Genomic DNA, 23466 nt, shown 5'->3' with positions numbered 1-23466 from the left:
TAGCCAAACATTCTTTCTCTATTGGGGAAACAAAAACTTGGACCATATGCATCTTGAAATCTTCCCAATCATGAAACTGCTAGTTTTCTCTTTGAATAAATCTCCACCATGTGTGGGCAAAACCTCCAGGTGAAGGGAGGCAAAAATAATCTTTGCCTCATCGGTACAGGGATAAATGAGAAAATAGGCTTCCAATTTAGAGGTCCGTTCCTCTAATTCAGTCGGGGATGAGGACTGCCCATTAAACTTAGCAAACACAATCTTGTCACGTAGCTCATTTGGGCCTTACTGCCCATGTATGCCATGTGCTACATGATGCCCATGTATGTTGTGCTACCCATACATTCCTTGCTGTCCAAACCCTAGATGTCCAAAATTTTTATGTGGGCCATGCTACCCATGCATTACATGAGGACCAAATTGCACATTAGGACCTTGCTGTCCAAAATGACCATGCTGCCCAAGCATTAAATGCAAAGTAGGCTGAACATTGGGGCCTTGCTGCCCAAAACTGCCATGTGCATGCTATCCATTGCCATGTGCATGCTTCCCATTGCCATGTGCATGCTGCCATATACACCTTGCATTCCATGCTGTGCATTAGGCCCTTGCTGGCCATTCCCATGAGTGTGCATATAGCTTCCATATTACGGGAGAGCTACTGTCCCAAGGATGGGCTTGAAGGGTTCGTAATGGGGGAGGGAAGGATGGGTTCATCATGTCGAGTGGAGGGCTTGCCCGTCTCATAAGTGCTATGGGGAACGCCTTGGGTGCCACCAAAACCTTGTGGGCTGTGCCTGGTCTCCAAGGGAGGAGGGCGGTTGGCCTCACGGGGAGGGACATGCTCCTTGGGCCGCTCCTTGGGCCGATCAAAGGAGGGTGCGATGGCGAGGATGAGAGCTCCCATGCGCTCCATGAGTAAGTACATATTGGACATCTCAGAATGACAATGATCTTGGCAGGCTTCCATCTCCCTATGGCATTGTTCCAACTCTTGATGTTAGTCGGCATGACGGGTCTCATGTTGGCATAGAGTATGGTTAAGCATAGATAAGCGGTCCATCTCGGGGGCATTATACTCAAAAATCTCTTCACGATCCTCTTGGGATGAGCTAGGATCATTCATTGAGGCAGGGGAGTCCCTTATTTCATGTTGGAAGTCCTCTTGGGCCTTTGCTTTTCCCTTGTGGCCTGCCATTCCTAAGTGCAGTCCACTAGACCCCCTGTTACAAAAATGGCAATATCTTGAGCTAGGAAGCTCCGATTGCCAAAATTTTTGATTGAAATTAAAGCTCTCAATCCCCTCTACAAGGCTATGTAAAAATATGTCTGACAATAAATGATTAGGGCTTTGCTATAATTGACTTTTATGGGTTAACTATGTAGGACTATTGCCTATCCAACAGTACCTCTGAGCACAAAATTGGGCGTAACTCCCAAACCGTAGGCGAAATGGGGAGATTTTGGGTTTGAATTGAAGGGGGGAAAGACCTATTTGAATCAAGCTATGGGGCCCATGCTAAGTCACACAAGAAGGCTTTGCTGTAATTGACTTTTGTGGGCTGACTTGTGGGACTGGCTATCTGCAACACCCTGCAAGAACTCCTTTAATGAGTATACATTATCCCAATGCTAAGGTGCTTATTTCAAGACATCCTGGGAATCAATGGTGGTTTTCAATGCCACATAGAGCCATACATCATTTGCATCAATAGTTCTCTTGCTGGGACCATTTCTTGATTGTATACCCTGCCCATCCTGCATGCATCCACCATACATTCCCAAGTGATACATGTCATTACCAATACATCTACAAGGTTGTGGAGTGTAAATGATTGGGTCTCGGGCTATTCATTCAAGTGTACCTACACCTGCAAGAATTTTTGGGCTCCAGATCACCGGGAGGTGGGCAAAGTTTCCCTTGGGCCGGGTTGTGCACCCCTTCAGGGTCTTTGATGGAAAGGGATGGTCACCCGTCTTTTTTCTTGCCACCTCGCTTGGCATTGGGATTTTCCTCACTTGGAATATACATAGTAGACATTTATTATTAAGCGACCAGTATGATATGCTTTTACAAATTGAGGATTGGGCCTTTCATGATATGCATGATCAATAAGGAAAATGGGATGGGAAAAGGGGTTACCTCTGCAAATCAGTGACTCACTGATTGTACGACTTACCCTTCTTACAAATTTCTTTCTTATTGGTCAAAATCAAGATAAGAGTACGTTAAGGATTAGAGTAAAATCTTGATCAATGGGAAAATAAATTTAAAGAGCATTCAGCCATGCATGCATTTCAAGGGTGTGGAATGGGGATGGGAATTCAATTGGCACTCTCAAGCTTCAAGAAGGCATGTAATTCTTCCATCTCTCTCATCAAGTGGCTGAGCTCAATAATTGGATGTAAAAGAGAGAGCAAGAACCAATTGACATACCTTATTCAAGCTCGTGGAAGAGTTAATGGTTGCCATGTCCAAGAAATTTGTGGTTGCCCTTCTTCTTGCAGCCCGTGCTTGTATAGGGGTTTTTAAAGTTGTATATCTTCACTTGTTGAAGCTTGTGGCTTCTCCCAAGGCTCCCGCGGGTAAGAAATTGAAGGAGCTTCAATGTGCCTTGGTTGAAGGTTTCATGGCTATTGCCCACAATAGGGTTTGAGATATGTCAAGAATGATGGGAAATCTCAACAATCGTGCTCAAGTACTCTTGCCCAAAGGTTTTCCAAGAGTTGGAGGATGAAGTAGGGAGTGTTGGAATTGAGCTGGAGCAAGAAGAAGAGAGTAGACCACTCAGCGCAAAATGCACTGCAAATTTTGGGCTGGCCTTAGGAGGCTCCAGGCAAGGGCAGTCAAGGCTCATGGGTGCTCTAGATGCTGAGTATGAAGTGGGGAAGGCTCTGGGATAAGCCATTCAAGATGAGGAAGAGGGGGGAGCAAGATCTCTGCACTTCTTGAGCTGAAGGTTCCATGGCAGCTTGAAAGAAGAAGGAGAGAGAAGGTTCTCTTGAATAAGTAACTGTGCTTTTGGTCTTCTCTAACTCTGCTACACTCTTTTTGCCCAAAACCCTCAAGAAACTTACATGGAAATTAGTGATAACCTGCCAAATTTATATTCCTGCATCCAGATGTGTCCATGGTTCTTGGGAAAGCTCCAAGAAAGGCTGCCATAGTCTTCAAGAGGGCTGACAACTTGCCTGAGTACTCCCTCTGTACCTATGAGAAATATGTAACTGAGATTTTCTAACTGTGAGAAACTATAAGAACCCTAAATCTATGGGAAAGAGAAGGATCAAAGACAAAGATCTGATACCACTTGTAATGAAAGAGACCTAGCTAGCCTAACTAAGGGAGAGAAGAGAGAGAATGACTGCAAGAGAAGAAGAAGAGGAGAGAGAAAGATAGGGAGAAGAGAGAGAAAGAGAGGAAAGAGAGAAAGAAGAAGAAGAAGCCATGAAAGCTTGTGAAGGTGAAAAGAGAGATTCTTGATAATTCTGTGGTGCCTCAAAATACCCTCTTACACCTTATATATCGTCAGTGTGATTTCTATGTTCCCATGCCATGTTCTCCTGTCCCCCACTCGTTACAGTTCTTGCCCACGTTTTGTCTATCTTGGGTCTCTTTCTTTTGGAGTATGCTTTTTGAACGAAATGTCTTTCCTTACAGCATAACTTCTACATATAATTTGTTGTGCTACACTTTTGTCTCATCATTTCATATATTGTGTGCAGATTCTATGATCTCATATTGTACATATTCTCTCAGTCAGGTATGTTGAATTCTATAATTGTCAAACAGAAATTTTTTTGGACAATGTTTCGTTCCTCACTTTCAAAGACAAGGATTTCTTGGATGAAAAGTAAAGATGCTGCTAATTCTTGAAGGCGATGGCTTGCATGATATTGTTCTTGGTAATTATGAATGTCCGTCGCCTCAACTAATTGATCACTCTCATGATAATACCCTTGTAGCTGAAGGAATTATCTTTGAAGAATGGAAAAATATTTATAATGAGTGGGTTAGATGCAAAAAAGCAGCTCATCGATATATTCTTTCTACTCTTCAAGAATCTCTTATGCTCAACCTCACAAGCTATATAGGAGTAGTTGACAGCAAAATTTGAGAAGAAATCTATTAAAAAAATACTTTATCTTTGTAGTTAGCTCACTAAGTTACAATAATACAACATCAGAACTTTTATGATAACACATATCAAATCATTTAAGAACATTATCAATCATCTTGTTGCTATTGGTGATGCTATTCCATGAAAGCAATTGCTGACACAACTTCTTGATACTGTAAAGGATCTTGCTTATGATATATTGTTACCAATTATCTAACAAAGATAGGATCAATTTTGATCAATCTTATATATCTTTGATTGAATATTCACAACGACATGAACGACAATACACAAATCAAGTAACCGTTATGATCTCACAGGAGGACACATAGTCAGAACAGGTTGATCAACCTTTACTTGCTCTCAAAGACGTTTATTTCCACACTGCACACGTAGGAGTTGTAATAGTGGTAACTTCTCTCATCTCAAGTTTTCTAACATACATTGTTCTTATTGCAATATAAATTGTCATACTACAGATGGTTGCTGGGAAAAAATATATAATGAAGAACATGGTATTACAAATAAACAACCACGTTTATCCAAAGATTATTCTCATTTTGACTATGCAAAAAGAGTAATCATCCAAACCCCTTTATGTTTCAAGAGGCGTTTTGATTTAGATCGTAATAGAGCATATGCCACTACACATGACAACACTATTGAAGAAGCAAATTTTGTGAGTTATTCTATCTCTCCGGAAGAAATACTTCATGTTTGTGATGGATCTCTTTTTATCATTGATTCTAGTGCCATGGGAAACATGACATATCAATCTCATTGATTTATTTTGTTGATGATAGAACGTGTCAAGTCAAAGGTATAGGTGATTTATATCTCAGTACTCTTTCTTCAAGAGTGTGTTATTTTTGCGAGCTTTTGATTTCGTGCTTTTGCAATTGAAATTGATTTTTAGAGCTTTTTGAAACAACCTTGGATGCTTTCTACAAACGACATGTCATGCACTACTGCTATTCTTTAACATAAACATATATTGCGCATCATGCATGCATCATCACTTGGGAGCTCCCAAGGAGAATACTAAACCATTCACAATAAAGGGAGCAATGGTGTTGAATAATCACAACAAATAATAACATTCCAAAGTTTTGCATTACCCAAAAGGAGTACAATATCTAGAAAGGTTCCAAGATCTTCATGTAACAAAAAGGACATGTCACACCCTAATGAAGTGCATGATGATGAGTCCTCCAGAACAATGAATGAGCCATGCTTACGTTGGGCTTCCTACATAATAAGGCATATCTTACGTGTTTGCCCTAACACAAAGGCAAGGTCAGTGGGGGTTAGTGCAGGCTGATGTATGACCATGTGCTCCTTGGGTTGAAGGCCAAGTATGTGCATGTACACATAATACATATGTTTGCAAGCAAGAAATGCCTTTTGGGTAGATTCTCTTTTTTGAAAATCAGGACAAGTGCACCTAGGCTCTTCTTTGATGTGAATATCATAACAACTCTCTGTCAAGACTCGAAATATTGAATGTTGTCTCTCAAGTTGCACTACCTCCTCCAAGAATGTCACAACCATGCAACTAGCTACCTCTATTCTCTTTTGTGCATCTTTGGAAATTCCATGTCTCCACTTGCGTCTTCTCCCGCTTGAACCACATTCTATAGAAATAGGAGGTTTGCTCTTCTCGTTCCTTGGTGGTGCTGTAAAACTTGAAACCAGCCTGTCTTAGGCTGCTACACTCTTCCTTTGATATATTTGTTCCTATATCAACTGGCCACAAAGATGGAACAATTGGTGATGCTATCACTTGTTTCTGCACAACGTTTGTATGCTTGACATCATGATTACAGAACCATATCCATTGTGCAATGGCCTTGTTCTTATAGGCTCTCTCAGACCAAAAGCATGGCGCAACTAACTCCACTTGCCGACTCTGTAATTTGCTGCTGCAATTCTTTCTACCCTCCATACCAAAACACTTTCTCACACAGTTAGGTGGTGTCCTTCGTAAAGCCCACTCCTCCTGTGCCACTTCTACCTCTTCTACGTGGGTTGACGTTTTCGCTTTTGGTGCACTTACTCCACTTGCAAAGGGCTTGATTGGTATCTCCTCATCCTCTTGGATACATATCTCTTCCATCTTTCCATCGTCAAACTGTATACTCCGCGGCCTGCCCCCGATTTTCCTTTGCCTTGACTCCATCACGTATCCCGGTCTATGAGAACTTACAGTTGCTCCACCTCCCTTCTTTTTTCTTTGCACAGTCTCCCTATCACCTTGCATTATGGGCTCCTTGTACAAAGGACTTCCAGCTACAATACCTTGCAACGCACGTGCAACAGAGGTGGGATTTGGGGATTCCCTTTTGCTGGCACTAGCCAACAAAGACTCCATAGAAGGCCCAGATCCAATAAACCTCCCTGTGGTATAGCCCAACCTCTTTGCACATTGAATATATGTATTCAAAACATCACTAACACATGCATCATAAAGTGATATCTTTCGTTTTCCACCCTCACCTGCTAACCAACTAGCATGGACACTTTCTGATAAGTTTATGCTTGGAATTTGAGCATGTTCCCAAGGACTTTTGTTAGCCTGCGGAGTCAATTCCAAAAATAGAATCAGTAGCTCTCCCCATTGCTACATTATGCAACAAATCTTAATGAGCTGGAAAAAATGTCACACTTACATGAGATTCAATTCCTCCCCAGTGGGCAATTCTTTGCTCCCACCATTTCAACCACCTATCCAAAGCCTTGATGTGTTCCTTGTTTACATTTCGTGCCCACCAATCTCGGATAGCAGAGGCCTGAAGTGAGGCTAGTTGAGTTGTCATTGCTAGCCTCCATGCTTCACACAATTCAATGTGGTGCATTTGTTTATCCACAGTGACTAATTTCTTGGTATGCTTTTGCAAACTTTGCTCCCAATGAAAAAGACAAGAATGCTCCCTCCCTTCCATTATGGCCCTCCATTGTACATAGCCCTTATTGCCATCCAATTCGCACTTGCCTCATCGGACATAAATCCAGCAAAGTCAGGTGGATCATGGCCACATTGAACCATGACAGAATTCAAATTTCTCCAAAACAGGATTTGAGACTCTTCGTCCTCCTCTTTAAATTCACATATTGCAATTACCTGTAATGCTCTCATGCTAGTTCATGATTGATACATTAGTATAGTGTTCATTAACAACAATTTAATTTCAATAAAAGATTTAATTATGTTGCCACATACCCGTGATCATAAATTGAACAAGACATAGTTGCCCACCCATCAATCCTATGGGTATGATCAAAGTGCACCCATGCACGTCGTAAATCTCCAATCCCTATTCGCCTCATACGATTCACTAAGTCCACCCCTGATGCTGGTCCCTTGGTGGACATTTTAAACAAGTAGCACTTCTCCTTGGCATCACCTTGTCCCGGAAATCTACTTCCATGGAAAAATGGGAAGACATAACATTTTTGCAAAAGAAGTATGTTGTCATACCCATCACCAAACCACCTGACCTTGTTTGGCTCTCTCTTGTGAAACAATGCCTTTGAACCTATGTGTTTATTAGAGGGTTATTTCAAATGCAGGACATACATTGTAAGCAGAAAATAATAATGCACAAGCTTACCCTTTATTCTGCACAAGTGGCATCATTTCTTCTAGAAAATGATTAAGGTCCACCTCAATCGTCTCCGACTCGTCTTCTTTTGTTAAAGATTCAAACAACATCTGCCGAGCGACTAGCATCTGTATTTTTCGTGGGCCTCCCTTTTCAATCTTTAGGACCGTGCTCACAAGCCTCCGCACCTTGTCAAGGGTTGCCCTCTTTGTGCCATGTTGAACACTGTGAGCATGCTCCCCAACATGGATCACCAAACGTGTCATTGTAGGATCCAGTGGCAACACATAATAGATCATGCATTTGCAAATGGCTGCACAAGTAGCAACATTTTGACAATAGTGACATGTTATCTTGGAGTTTCCCTCACTTGCAGGATAACCCATGCTCACGGTTCTATCCAAGTGACCATGGAAAAAAACATCATTGTATTTTCCCTCTGTTATGTAGTAAGGACAAGTGATCCTGAGACATTGAAGACTTCCAAGACAATAGCTCAAGCGCACAGTGCACTCAATTGCCATATTTGTTTGTGAGGGCCGCGACCACAGGTGACCATCATATTTTTGTTCCATACCCATCATTCGTTTCTTGCTATGTGTGGCTGGAAGCTCAAAAGCAATTGTGCCATTATACTCGATTGGGAGCTCATCCACCCTTCGTGGAGGTCCACAGAGCGCTAGTAATTTTTTCAATCTACCCGTTCTAGCTTTCTCCTCAATGAAGGCTGCAATGGAGTTATCATAGGAAGATAAGTCCTCGCTTTGGCTGCCCACACATAGGTCCTCCTCGACATTTGTGTCATCAACATCCTTCTTGTTATCTGAGGGTATGTCAAGACACACTGGAGTTGATTTGCTACAACCAGGAGTACAATCAATGTAGTTGTCAATCTCATCTTCTATTGACTCAATACTGTTAGAGATGCACACATAGTCATTTGAGTGCATGATAGAGTAGGTGGCTGATAATGTACTATCAATCAGATAGTGTGCATGCCCTTGACGATCCCACCTTGGAGACACAGTGACGTTGTTTGCTCCACCATCATTCTCTATGATGGCTTGCAACCCTTGGAATTTTTGTGTTGGAGGCAATATATTCTGTAGGTAGTATACTCACTCAAAAGAATCTCTCCATTTCTTAATGAAACCCTGTGCTCTAAGCAATCACTGGCTAGTCTCCATGTCAAAATAGCAAAACTCGACATGTTGTGCCCTCTGGTGGGTTAGTATTTGATGAAGAGAAGAAAACTCTGAATATAGCTCACAGTGTGTATTTGATGAAGAGAAGGCAACAGTTCACCGTCGGATGACTGTGTAGAGAAAAAAGGGAGGCATGGAGGAAGTTACAAGAGGGTTAGAATAACCTCGAAGCTATAGCAACCGTCACTACAAGCAGAGATGACTAAATAATGAATATGCAAACTCATCAAAATTTAAAAGCCACAGTCATTCATCAACATTTAAGAGTAATAACAAATAAGCATAATCATCAGAAATCAAAAGAAAAATTTACGACTCAACCACCCACCATCCTTCACCTTTATGCACTCATAATTAAGAGCTCTCGCCCCATGATTTTGTCAAAATAATGTTGTAAATTAGATTAAATTAATATTTTTAAAATTTATTTATTTTGTATTAATTATTTAATTATTTAACGGCTAACTAGTTACCTAATTACGTAATTACCTAATTACGTAATTACCTAATTATTTAATTATTTAACGGCTAACTTCTTTATTAGGGTTATTAAGTATGGCGAAACTCTCTTCCTCAACTCTCTCCTCTCTTTGCTCTCTCTCTCTCTCTCTTCTCTCCCTCTCTCTCTCCCTTCTTTCCCTTCTCTCTTTCTCCCTTCTCTTTCTCCCTTCTCTCTTTCTCCCTTCTCCCTTCTCTCCCTCTCTCCGTCTCTCTCTCTCGCGACACACACACAAGAACTCTCTTTCTCCCTTCTCTCTTTCTCCCTTCTCCCTTCTCTCCCTCTCTTCGTCTCTCTCTCTCACGACACACAACTCCTGCCCCACAGCTCTCGCGACACACAACTCCTGCGTGTGCAACTCCAAGCGGCTTCGTGCAGCTGCGCATGCAGCTCCAAGTGGCTTCGTGCAGCTCCAAGCGGCTTCATGCAGCTTCGTGCAGCCTCCAAGGTAAGAGATTGAATCCCCCAATCGTCCGCGTCCGCGCAGACGATGGGTGGGCTTATGCTCGCATCCCCGCAACCATTGAGTTCGTGCCTCCAAGGTAAGAGATTGAAGCCCCCCAATCGTCCGCGTCCACGCGGACGATGGGTGGGCTTATGCACAAGCGTGTGGCTTCGTCCCGTGGCTTCGTCCCATATGCACAAGCCCCCCAATCGTGCGCGTCCGCGCGGACGATGGGTGGGCTTAAAGAGGTTGATTGTGTTATTAATTTTAAAGAGATTGATTGTGTTGTTAATCTTTAACCTTAAAGAGATTGATTGTGTTGCTAATCTTAAAGAGATTGATTGTGCTGTTAATCTTAAAGAGGTTGATTGTGTATCTATTTGCAAGTGTGTAGAGAAAGTTATGGCACCTAAAAGAGTGCTTAGAAAGAGAAAGAAATGTGTGTCACCTAATAGTAGCCGTGAAGTCTGTATGAAGCTACGTTCAGGATGTGTTCCTGGGCAGATCTTAGAGCAAGAAGCATCATCGCGTTTGAGATCAGTGGACACTCCTTCAACAAAGAAAGGATGTGGTCCAAAAAGATGTGTCTACATTGATGACGAAGCACAAGTGGATGGGGACTCCAATACAATTGACGGGGTTGTGGAGCACACAGGTAGTCACATATGTGTCCATTTCATTTACATATGACTCTTTGTTCAGTGTTATGTATTATATATGATTGGTTTAATGCTACTGTTTTTTATTGTTACTTATTAATATCTGCTCCTACAGAGACTAATGTGCAGCATGATAGTCTAGATGACAAAGAAGAGGTGAGTGGTGATAGTGATCAAGGGGAGAATGATGATGAAAAAGAAAAGAAGCACTCAAGGAACTTAGGCAAGCAAGTCTCTCTAGGACTGATGAAGGATGTGCTGAGTCAATTTTATATAAAAAAGAGGACGCTGCCTCCTCTTGTGCCTCTTTGCAGATTAGTGGCTCATGAGGCAGTCAGATTTGCTACGGATGCCCAATGGTTGATTCCTTCCTTTGATTCCACTGGTTATCTTGAGACTATGGGACACTTCCTTGTGTCAGTTGAAGGTCCGAGGGGGGAGACCATGTCTGTGACAGCCAGCAATCTAGATGAACGGGGTCCAATATGGCGTCAAAGAAATGAGGATTTTGAGAGGGCTCTTGGAAGAGAGTGGCAAGACATTAAGGGTAAAAAGTTCTTGGTTTGGGATGGAAACCACAGGCTTAAAACGTGGTGGAAATGCATCAAAGAAAGTAAGTTGTCCACTATACGTGCAAGTATTGAATGTTTGTATCCCATTCTTATGCTTGTTGGTTTTCAATTACAGAGTACTCCGACTGTGCTCACTACGGTACGATTAAACCCTTTTTCGGGGTGCATTAAAGCCAAGTCCCTTAAAATTCACCTTACTCTAGGAGGAGAAAACCCTTAATCCCCGTGCCTAAAACCATAAGTCCCGGTGTTTGACCCCGTGTTTTACCCTCATATGTTCTTTTTTTGTACACTCCTAAGCCCTTTCTAAACCCCATACACACCTTTTTCCCCAACTATAAACCCTTGAGTTATTTTTCAATTTTTCCTTTGGGTTTGAAAAACTCCCAAATCCTTCCATTCCATTGCCAAAGATATCCCAAGGGCTTTCATAGATGTTTGTGAAGCCACGCTCACACATAATCTTTCCACCGTGATTATATCCTATAGATCCTTTATCCCTTAATCTTACAAACCTTTTTCTCTCCGAAGAAGCTAGGATTTTAGAGGTCTTATTATCCCTTCCAGTGGTCAACTTTTTGATCGACTTCTTGCCTCAAAAGAGAGACAGTGGAAATCCGGAAGAAAGAGTAAAAGCTACCTTCACGATCGAACTGCGATGCCGCTGTCGAAGGGTTTGTGAAAGCAATGTCGCAACCACAGAGGTTATTGGTCCAAGATAGAAGATCAATCAAACAAGATCAAGATTCAATTTGTGAATGCAATGTCAGAAAATAACCCTATAATCAATTTGTTCAAGCCTTTAGTCTCTTGAATGTGGCAAACAGACTTGTTAGCCTAGTTCTTCGGAAAGGAAAAAGCTTGATAAGTCATAGAGAACTTCCAAAATGTCTTCACGAGTCATTTTCCCCTCTCCATCTGCATCATAGACTTTAAACAAATGGACTTCACTTTCTTTTCGAAGGTTTGCTTTAACACTGAAAAACTGAGAGAAGGGTAAAATCTTCCATAGAGGAAGACAATTTCCTGCTATGAAACTGTTATAAGAGTCTACAATGTTCTTGAACATCCTCAATGTCATATTGTGTGAGCATAGAGGAAGCATTTCCATCAATTCTATCTATATATGTTCAGCTTTCAATCAGAGTCAAGTTAGTCTTCCAGATTTTTCCTGCACACAGTTTGCTTTCCAGCAAGCATGGTTAAATCAATCTTCTCAAAGAACTTCTCAATTCTTGTTTGAAGCATCACTACACACTCTCCTTCACTTGTATCCCATATGTCTTGCAGATTATTTATGCCTTGACACCACTTGTAAACTAGCAAAGGTGGAAGCTCAGAATCGGCAGGTTTGATCTGTTTGCCTCTCTTCTAATCAACAAGCGCAGGACAGAACAAAGCCTTGTTATTGTATCATGAATCACACAGGGTGACCATCATGGATAGATCAAGATACCACGCTCTCGAGTCTCCTCTTAAATCAATTAAACTAAATGCACTGGTTAGAAGTCACAAAGTAAAGTGCGCTCCACTGCGTGCACAAGCTTCTATGACATTGAAGAGTTTCATCTTTTACAAACAAAGATTAAGAATTGACTGCCAGGTAGGGTGGTCCAGTATTATCAGTCTTTTTACATGTTTTGTTATCTCTGGAGCTTTCTGAATGTCAACGGCATCTCTGGTTTAGCTATCAGAGTAAATATGTAGCTGCATTGGCTGCATCCAGGTTGTAATTATTCCAGCAAGCCACCAGATTCCAGAAGTTTTCAAGCTAGGTGGTAGTGATGTATCAGAGAGTAGTCAACAAGCTGGCACAGTTTACATCTCTTTGAGCAGAAAACACTTCTGGATTATACATCATAATAGATATACATCACCCATAAAGACTACCCAGATTGCCATCACTTCGAAAAGAAGCCTGTATTAGAATTAGGCTTATTCGGGCAATCAAGAGCACGGTGTCCTGACTGCCCACACCGGAGACATTGACCAGCAAAATACCTGTTTCCAGAGCCACTGCTTGATGATGAAGGAAACCCAGTTGAGCTAGAACTGGAACCAGAGTTGCCAAAGCCCCAAGAATTTGAGCCAGAACTACCAGATCCCCAAGAGCGGGATCCAGAACTTCCAGATGACCTACTAGGCCAATCACCCCCCTCCAAAGGCAGAGGAAGACCTGTAATTTGAGCCACCACCACCATAGCCAGAGGAGTAGGAACTGCGATTGTATCCACCACCTCCAAAAGCCCCACCAGACCTCTAAGAGCACCTCTGCACATTTGACCTCTCCATAACCACAAGCAAAGTGTAAAGCAGTCCGTCCCTCAGAATCCTTCTCCAGACCGGTTTTTTAGACAAGGCTTGCACACTTGTGATCCTGCGCACTGTTGGGATCGCCATGTCCACCCTTCCAATCGACTGCTTCTACCACCGTTGCTCGAGTACCTGTCCTCTCCGGCCATAATCCTCTCCTCCCACCTTCTGATTCCCCTGTTTTCTTTTTACTCGTTCCTCTCTTTTTTTTTATAAATTCAGTCATGATTCGATGTCTTTTTCCCTCCTTCCTTTAGCTCTTCTAAAAAAAACCCTCCTTTGCCCACAATAGCTCACATGTCATTATTTTTGGTTCAAATTCGAAAATCACCTATTTTTCACATTCAAGGATCAGCATTAAACCATAACTCATCAGTTCTTCACCTTCAATGGTCCGCATCTCATCTGTTCTTCAAATTCAATGATAAGCCTTAACTTCTTCCTTCTCCTCCGATGCGTGTGTAATCACATATGCACGCACCTGTGTGTGCTCATGGCCATGGCCACCGTGCTCCCATGAATGCCACAAACCGAGAAGGACAGGGCCATCCTCTTTCGCTCTGTAGAAAACCCAAAACCACATGATGAAGCAGCCTCAGTCATTAAGCTTAAACCGTGAATCCGTCCAACAGTCAATGGCTCCTCTTTTTGCTGAGTCTACGAGCAATAGTGCTGATGGATTTTGGCAAGCAATGATTCCAAACCTTTTTGCAGCAACATGTATCAACATAGGCTGAAAGCATCTCATCATGCTCACTCATGCGCAGAAAATAAATGTAAACACAACAACTGAGTATATACAAAGTATCAAATCACACACACAATTTTTGGGTGGTTTTCACACCTCGAATGCGCAGCAATACGACATCCACCCCCTCTAATCCTGCGCATCCTCCGGATGGGCCAACTACCCATGATCATTATCATCAAGTTCCACAAACAAATCAATCTCTTCGTTATGCATTTCCGGTAGATCAACAAGATATCCAGCCATATCATCTGTCTCTTCCATTGGAGTTTCTTGTCGTTGCTCTTCTCTCGAAAATTCTTCCAATGCATAATCCTCATCATCTCTTTTCTTGAAAATCTTGATTCTTTTTCCAGCAATAGGTACTCTAAGCACTGTTCCATCCAATTCTGTCAACTCATATGTTGCATTATCAAAGACATGTCTGACTATGTATGGCCCAAACCATCTTTTCACCATCTTCCAAAAAAATCTGCAATAACTTCCTCATTTTCCGCATGGTTCTAGTGTGGCTCTCATCCCAAAATAGTTTCTGCCCCTTTCGAAACAGCTGATAAAAACAATCTGCTATGTGTGCAAAATGGGGTGTCCAAGTCATGTAAAACACACAAGCTCCAATGAATCTCTGTATCTCTGAAGTGGTAGAACAATACTCCATAATCTTGCCTATAAAATCCACTTTCTTATCCACAGTTTTGTATTTCGCGTCAACCCTGGCTTCATTATGCTCTTCTGCATTACATAAACCTTGCTGTAAATCAGCAATTCTGCACTCCAATGGCTGAATATTCTCAGCCCTCTGCTCTATGGACTGCATAGAAACAGCCCCAAACTCTGAATGCTGAAATATTTCAGCAGTAAACTCTGTTGGCTGAAAATTTTCAGCCCTCTGTCTCTCTGAAAGCTGATCATAACCAGCTAGAAACTCTGTTTGCTGAATTTCTTCAGCACTCAATACTCTTTGCTGAGTTACCTCAGCCTCTAACTCAATCTGTGACATAAAATCTGCAATTTCATGAAACATGTCCAGGGACTGCACTAATACATTACCATGACAATTCAGCATATCAGTTTTCAGCATATCTCCCATCTCTGTCATCGTATCTGCACAAATCACACTGTCATACATACCATCTATGTGCTCATCATCCTCCAAAATTCCTGCATTTTTCAAATTTTTCTCCTTCCTGCATATATACTGCCTGGCAGCTCTAGGCAACCTAGAAGTCTTCTGATAGCTCATTGAACTGTTTGCTGAAATCCCAACATAACCGGAGGAGAAAACACTGCTGCCAGGAGGCGAGAACTCCAATCTCCTCTCCTCTGTACCACCGTCGTCTCGCGAAACGGCGGTACCTAATGAAAACCCGAATCCCTCACAGTGGGTAAGGGTGCATCTCTGAGAGTATCCCTGTTTCTAACATGGTTCACACATACAGTCATAAACTGAACTGCTCTCATACCATCTTTACTGCGAATCCGTGCATAAGCAGATCCATCATCCATGACCTTTGTCTCCATGCGCATCTCTGTAATGAATGGCTGTCCAAGAATTATGGGATAAGAGCATGAATCCTGCACAAAGAAATGAAAATCCTCCTCTACATCACCAATAGAAACCCTGACACTAGGGCAAGCAGCATATAAATCACCTGCAGTGTTATTGGCGGCTCTCATACGCCACCCATGCTCTACATCCATAGGCCATCTGTTACTCTCATAAACTCCACGAACAATGAGATTAATCTCTGAACCATGATCAACCAATGCAACATAAGGCACCTGTTTTTCTCCAACCTTTACCATCGTCTCTGTAGTTGCCCTAGCCCAATGGCTCCGCGAAAAGTGACTACGCGGTATCAAAACAGGCTCATCAATTTCAGCATAATGCATAGGCTGAACCCTCTTCTCTACCTGCGGCAAAACAGAAGCATTGTCAACCATAACCTCATCATCATCCTCATCCAACTCTCCAATCAAAACTCCCTGTGTATCAGTGGTAGCCAATGCATGTCTTTTCCTCTTCAGGACCTCCTGAAACTCTCTTTTTGAGATGCCCAAAATCTCGGAAATAGTGAAAGTCACCTCACTGCCAAGTATCTTATCATTAAAGATTTTCTTCATGTTTGTAGATGTCTCAATATCGGACATCAATCTGAAACCTGGCTGCTTTCTCTCTCTAGGCTCTTGCCTCTTTTCTCTCTTTTGAGCATCCTCCATCTGTCGATCTGGCCCTGATCGTGAAGACGGTCCTGCAGTAGGTGGAGTAACAAACTCACCCCCTCTAGTCTTCTTAGCTGCACTTGGATTGTCTTCATCCCTCTTACGCTTCTCCTCAACAAATACATCTGCACCATGAGATTTAGCCAAATAAGCATAAATAGAATACCTGTCAACAGGCGAGTCCCATCCTGTCTCTGATTTGATGCTAGAGCCTGCGCTAGTCAAAACAGTTTGCTGAATTTTCCCCTTGTTTGTAGTCTCCATAGCATAAGTCCATAGTGCGGACTGAGTCTCCGATCCCTTCTCAATCTGTACTCCATATGCAGAAGCATCACCTCTAGCTGCCACATAAGAAGTACGTGCAGCCATGTCCTCCACTAACTTCTTCATTCCACCTTTACCAAAGTTGGTAGCAAGTGGAGCTCCTGTCTCAGTCAACCAAATCTTACCATCTTGCCCCCAATATACCAAATTCTGCCTCCTTGCATCCTGGAAAGAGTCACAATCCCTGCAATGCTGATGCTCCGTACTATCACACCAAATACATCTCCAATCTCTCCTAGGTGCACTAGGAGCACTCCTAGGTGCAATAGGAGCACTAGAAGAAGTAGCAGGCGCAGTCGAAGCAAACTGCTCCTTCAACTTACCCACCAACTCCGCTTTGACTGACTCAAGTGTCAAATCTGTGATTCCTTTGATTATGTCATCAAGAGAAGTAGGCACCGATGGAGCGGATGGTTTTGGAGCAGAAGGTGTAGGCATCAGTCGTGGAACAGGAGGAATAGGTGGAGTAGAAACAGTAGACACTGGCATAGGCCAAGAAACTGGCTGAGGAGGAGAAGAAATAACAGGGATAGAAGTAGGCATAGGAGCAGATGATGGTGTAGATGTCATGGAACCATTCTGTAGGCGAGTCTTCCATATCCTCCTCTTGGTCAAAGTCGAGACTGCATCCTGAGCATCCTGCCAATCAGTTTTAAGACCCATAGGCTTCGTGCGATCTTCAAGAAGCTCACCCAATTCTTCTTGAAGAGCAGGATCTGCAGCTTGCAAGAAAAGTTCAACTTTTTCAACATCTAATGCTCTTTGTTCAATGGCATCAAGCTGACTATACCTTTCTTCAAATTCTCGAATCAACTCCGAAGCAGCAAGACCCTTGTTTGGCATGTAGACCCACTCTCGGAATGACCGTCGAGTAGCCATACCAAAGTCCTCAAGGAAATATTCTTCTTTAAGAGCCTTCTTAAAATCTTGCCAATGTGTATTTTGAATAAATAAATCAGTCACCTTTGTCCTCAAAGCAGGTATGACAAGACGAAGGAAGTACTTACTCATAAGTCCAGCAGGAACTCCAAAAAATCCCATCTTGATTCCATATGTCTTCAAATATGCTGAAACATTACGCCCGTCAAACAGCTTCTTCTCACTCTCAACTGCTTCAATAGCCTTAGTCGCGCTGTTTGCATTCTCCTGCTCCGAATAGAGTTGCCTTTGCTGAGACAACTGTTGTTGATGCAATTGTTGTTGCTGCTGCATATACATTTGTGTTTGCTGATTTTAGAGCTGCATATACATGGACATATTCTGCAAAATCTGTTTTAGATCCTCCGTTGAAGTACTTGACGCAGCAGTCATTGATGGAGCTGAAGTAGAGGCAGCTGGAGTTGTAGAGGAAGCTGAAATAGAGGCTGAAGTGTCTCCCATCCTGAAATTTCTGCGACGCTTTCACGTCGGGTTCACCAAAGATGTCGAAGGGTTTGTGAAAGCAATGTCGCAACCACAGAGGTTATTGGTCCAAGATAGAAGATCAATCAAACAAGATCAAGATTCAATTTGTGAATGCAATGTCAGAAAATAACCCTATAATCAATTTGTTCAAGCCTTTAGTCGCTTGAATGTGGCAAACAGACTTGTTAGCCTAGTTCTTCGGAAAGGAAAAAGCTTGATAAGTCATAGAGAACTTCCAAAATGTCTTCACGAGTCATTTTCCCCTCTCCATCTGCATCATAGACTTTAAACAAATGGACTTCACTTTCTTTTCGAAGGTTTGCTTTAACACTGAAAAACTGAGAGAAGGGTAAAATCTTCCATAGAGGAAGACAATTTCCTGCTATGAAACTGTTATAAGAGTCTACAGTGTTCTTGAACATCCTCAATGTCATATTGTGTGAGCATAGAGGAAGCATTTCCATCAATTCTATCTATATATGTTCAGCTTTCAATCAGAGTCAAGTTAGTCTTCCATATTTTTCCTGCACACAGTTTGCTTTCCAGCAAGCATGGTTAAATCAATCTTCTCAAAGAACTTCTCAATTCTTGTTTGAAGCATCACTACACACTCTCCTTCACTTGTATCCCATATGTCTTGCAGATTATTTATGCCTTGACACCACTTGTAAACTAGCAAAGGTGGAAGCTCAGAATCGGCAGGTTTGATCTGTTTGCCTCTCTTCTAATCAACAAGCGCAGGACAGAACAAAGCCTTGTTATTGTATCATGAATCACACAGGGTGACCATCATGGATAGATCAAGATACCACGCTCTCGAGTCTCCTCTTAAATCAATTAAACTAAATGCACTGGTTAGAAGTCACAAAGTAAAGTGCGCTCCACTGCGTGCACAAGCTTCTATGACATTGAAGAGTTTCATCTTTTACAAACAAAGATTAAGAATTGACTGCCAGGTAGGGTGGTCCAGTATTATCAGTCTTTTTACATGTTTTGTTATCTCTGGAGCTTTCTGAATGTCAACGGCATCTCTGGTTTAGCTATCAGAGTAAATATGTAGCTGCATTGGCTGCATCCAGGTTGTAATTATTCCAGCAAGCCACCAGATTCCAGAAGTTTTCAAGCTAGGTGGTAGTGATGTATCAGAGAGTAGTCAACAAGCTGGCACAGTTTACATCTCTTTGAGCAGAAAACACTTCTGGATTATACATCATAATAGATATACATCACCCATAAAGACTACCCAGATTGCCATCACTTCGAAAAGAAGCCTGTATTAGAATTAGGCTTATTCGGGCAATCAAGAGCACGGTGTCCTGACTGCCCACACCGGAGACATTGACCAGCAAAATACCTGTTTCCAGAGCCACTGCTTGATGATGAAGGAAACCCAGTTGAGCTAGAACTGGAACCAGAGTTGCCAAAGCCCCAAGAATTTGAGCCAGAACTACCAGATCCCCAAGAGCTGGATCCAGAACTTCCAGATGACCTACTAGGCCAATCACCCCCCTCCAAAGGCAGAGGAAGACCTGTAATTTGAGCCACCACCACCATAGCCAGAGGAGTAGGAACTGCGATTGTATCCACCACCTCCAAAAGCCCCACCAGACCTCTAAGAGCACCTCTGCACATTTGACCTCTCCATAACCACAAGCAAAGTGTAAAGCAGTCCGTCCCTCAGAATCCTTCTCCAGACCGGTTTTTTAGACAAGGCTTGCACACTTGTGATCCTGCGCACTGTTGGGATCGCCATGTCCACCCTTCCAATCGACTGCTTCTACCACCGTTGCTCGAGTACCTGTCCTCTCCGGCCATAATCCTCTCCTCCCACCTTCTGATTCCCCTGTTTTCTTTTTACTCGTTCCTCTCTTTTTTTTTTTTAAATTCAGTCATGATTCGATGTCTTTTTCCCTCCTTCCTTTAGCTCTTCTAAAAAAAACCCTCCTTTGCCCACAATAGCTCACATGTCATTATTTTTGGTTCAAATTCAAAAATCACCTATTTTTCACATTCAAGGATCAGCATTAAACCATAACTCATCAGTTCTTCACCTTCAATGGTCCGCATCTCATCTGTTCTTCAAATTCAATGATAAGCCTTAACTTCTTCCTTCTCCTCCGATGCGTGTGTAATCACATATGCACGCACCTGTGTGTGCTCATGGCCATGGCCACCGTGCTCCCATGGATGCCACAAACCCAGAAGGACAGGGCCATCCTCTTTCGCTCTGTAGAAAACCCAAAACCACATGATGAAGCAGCCTCAGTCATTAAGCTTAAACCGTGAATCCGTCCAACAGTCAATGGCTCCTCTTTTTGCTGAGTCTACGAGCAATAGTGCTGATGGATTTTGGCAAGCAATGATTCCAAACCTTTTTGCAGCAACATGTATCAACATAGGCTGAAAGCATCTCATCATGCTCACTCATGCGCAGAAAATAAATGTAAACACAACAACTGAGTATATACAAAGTATCAAATCACACACACAATTTTTGGGTGGTTTTCACACCTCGAATGCGCAGCAATACGACACCGCCTAAGAAAGTCCAAGGAGTAGCTGTGGGAGGATCATCTCTTGGTATCCATGTGGATATCTCACCGCAAAACCAGGTTTTTCCTTCTTGTTTTTTTTCGATTTTAAGACAATCAGGCAAAGAGAAATTGTTAGGGATAGGATATATTTTTCCGAGTTATTTACAATGAAGGAGTTCAGTTTAATTGAACAAATGATAATGTATAGAACGTAGTTTCATTAGAATAGCATCATGCATTTATAATGAATTACGAACGAGATTATCTACTTACTATAGTAGTATATTTCAATTTAAATTCCTGAAGGTATAAAAGCTGCATCTTGCACCATTAACCCTATTCTTTTTGCAACAAGTCATGATGAAATTCATGAAAGGTTTTTTTTTTACGTTGTTCAAATTACTAGGAAATTATCATTGCTAATTGCATATCTTGGCAAGGAAAAGAATGTTAATTGGCATAAGTTTCGTTTGCAAGAAAAAATGAAGATTAAATTGAATTTACCTACCACAAAGTAATAAAATTTAGGACTGAAAAATCAATTGTCACAAGGATAACAAATCGTGCCGAGGTGATCAATATTTCCTTCCAAAAGATAGCCAAATCAATCTAAATTTAGAAATACTATGCCGCAAAATATGCATTGGGAATGATTTAAAGACCAAAGAAACGCTTATACCTTAAGCACTTGACTACCTTCCCTGATTGTAGGGTCAATTAATTTCGTAAAGGTAAATGAACTAGAGTTGTCCCTAAGGTTCTTAAAAAGAGACCCTAGGTCCGCGGCTTAAAGAATCTAAAATGGATTATTTCATCGCAGGACTTGCGCAGCAAGTACAAAGTCATTTAGTCTTGTGATTTATTCACAAGGAGAAAGGGTAAACCCCCTCAACAAGGATGGCAGATCCTTACGTAAGTTATCTTGCAAAAGGACGTATTCTTGGATATCCTTCTAAATAAGGAAAGTTATAAACCAAAAACTAAAGTATCGAATGAAATTTAGGGTTGACCAAGTTGGGTTAATAAGGTACGCACTAAACTGGAATATAAAGGATCTCGCCAAGTTGCAAGACACCTTGGAACGAGTGCTGATACACTCAAAAGGAAAGAATAATTCCTTAGCAGTTTGCCAAACAACACGGTCGATTAATGGAAATGTTTTTGCTTGCTAGAGATTTTAGAGCACTGTTTGAATTATGAATTACAAATTAAATGAATACCTATACTTCAGGTTAAAGGCCTGAAGGGAGAGGCAGTTTTAGTTACCCCCAACTGCATGCCTGACCCTAACCACTGACCCTAACCAAGGGGTTGTTGACTGCGCCGGGAACGTGGACCGAACCCGCCGCGAGAGGTCTCTCGGTTGAGCTACTTGGAACAGGATGACGCTTGGGTGCCGAGGGGGCTCTAGCCATAAATCCCTTGCCTTCCGGGTCCTGCCCAAGAGGCTAACGTGACTCGGGATTGGATGTCGAGGCCCGCATACTAGTCTATGGGCAGAAGCTTGGAATAGTGATCATTGTGGATTACTGGATAGCCTTCAGGCAGATTATGGACAAGCCTACGGGCGGAACTCCTTGTATTTCAAAGATAAAAATGATGATATGTTAATTAAAGAACTTGTTTGATATTGTTTTTTTCTATGTCACGTAATAAGATTTCGTGAAGGAACCAATGTTTAACGGATTAATTAAAGAAGCTGGTTGTTACATGTCAAACTAATGTGTTAGATAATTACATAACTAAGACAAACCGAGGAAAGTGCGGAGGATGGAACATAGGTCCATCCTGCGGTTGGGTGGTCTCGATTAGCCGGGAACTTTTCTCAAATAACAGCGGGATGATCGTCAAAGAAAACGAATAACGAAAGCGATGACCTAGAGTTATGTCTTAATCGATTTACGCTATTTTAGGGGAACAGAATGGGACTATGCCTTATGGCAGAGAGGTTGAGCTTTGCATCCCTCTTGTTTCCCATTCTCCTTGAACCAAGTGTAGCGGGAATCCGCTTCGGACCTGGTGCTTCTGCGTAAAGTAGTTCACTTGGATCCGACGCTAGTTACTGTTAGTTAATGACCAGTCAGGAAAACCCTAACTCCAGTCAATCCTAAGTGGGAATGGCCAGGATACTTCCGCTACGTGGCAGATGCGGAAAGACCTAGATCGCAAATCTCATAACATTCCATGGGTGTGTGGGCGGAGCTTTCTAGACATCCCTTCCGATGGACTGCTAAGACGTGTCCTGGATGATACGAAGAGGACACGTTACAATTGGTATCAGAGCCGACCAATAACAGAATTGCTTTTATAAAATCTCAATTAAATGAAGTAAAGAAATTGTTGCTGTCCAAACATTTCCTTACCTTCAAAGCTGTCTTGCAGAATTATGAAGCGTGGAACAAGTTTTTGGTATTTCAAGTCATGTTTATGACTGCAATGCATTCTCTGCTTTATAGACAAAGAATTGGGATGATGAACATCCTGGAGCAAATTTATAATCCATCACCTCTATACATAGAACGAAGATGGACGAGGTCTTCTGGAATCTAGTATATAGCCACCCACCGGTTTGCTTATCTACAGACCAACCTAAAAAGGATCAAGTGGTTGGAAGACTTGAAAGTCGTGAAGCTGTTCGTCTTTGTGGAAGCTCACGTAAATTCAACTTTACATGTCCAGGGTCGGAGGGTTGAGATGAACTCATATGTATATGAGGAAGTAACCCGTGTAATCCCAACCGACAAGATTAAAGTGTTGGGCCGCCATGAGAAGTATGGATTCCAACGGAAGGGGTATCCTGAACTTCCAATGACATAT

This window comes from Lygodium microphyllum, chromosome 5 (genome assembly GCF_053477565.2).
Source record: "Lygodium microphyllum isolate KBCC chromosome 5, Lygodium_microphyllum_v1.1.10, whole genome shotgun sequence".
NCBI lineage: Eukaryota > Viridiplantae > Streptophyta > Polypodiopsida > Schizaeales > Lygodiaceae > Lygodium > Lygodium microphyllum.
This window is presented reverse-complemented; position numbering follows the sequence as displayed.